Genomic DNA, 929 nt, shown 5'->3' on the forward strand with positions numbered 1-929 from the left:
AGGTATATGCACTCTTGACACAAGGTAATTAGACTAAAAAATAATGAGTCTTGTTCAGTTGTTCATCGGTCCCGTGGAGTAAGGGTAGTTGAAGGTGAGGGTTGGAACCTGAGCGCAAGAACTGAAGAGAGGTGGAGAGATCTAAAAGTCATTGGCGGGTGGGATCATCTGCAAGACACTCCAATACTAAAGTAAGTATTCGTATGAATAGGCGATTAATTAGGGTAAAATGTGGAAGGAATAGATCCCTCCCCTTTATTCTTTATCCTCGGATGGATTCTTTTGCTTTGGTCTTTTTGTCCGAAAACTTCTATCAACTATCCAGACTTCGGCAAAAAGTATTGTATTACGCAAGAAACGTGGTAGTTCAGATGAATTGTAAATTCGTCGGATCGTAGGTCCGTCGGATGGACCTCCAATTTTTGTTGAACCGGCCGGAACAAGTCTAAAGCTATAGTTGATCTAAAAACACTCTTCTTGAGATATACCAGTAATAAAAAATATAACTTAAATCATATCTATGTAAGATTCTACATATATTTTGTACATCTTCTAATATAAATACTCTAAATAGATGACTTAATCTATAACCAAATATGTTATATATTTGAGTATTAGAATTTTTTAGAGATACGACCTCCACCAACAGGTTTGAGGAAGTAAGACTCAATAGAAGTCTTTGTCCCTCTAACTGAAAGTTCACCTGGGTGTTAGAACAACTCCAACGATTCAAAAATTTTGAACCCCATTTACTATGTGTCAGAAAAAAAGAAGGGTTTACCATTGGAGCAATTAAAAAAGGAGTTCCTTCACGAAGTTCGGGGCAGCAAAGGCCCTGTTCAGAGGGACGCTCTCTCAAAAAAATAATATTTTATTAATAAAATTAATACTTTAAAACTTTTTATATATATATATATATATTGAACCGT

Source organism: Arachis duranensis, chromosome 7 (genome assembly GCF_000817695.3).
Source record: "Arachis duranensis cultivar V14167 chromosome 7, aradu.V14167.gnm2.J7QH, whole genome shotgun sequence".
NCBI classification, from domain to species: domain Eukaryota; kingdom Viridiplantae; phylum Streptophyta; class Magnoliopsida; order Fabales; family Fabaceae; genus Arachis; species Arachis duranensis.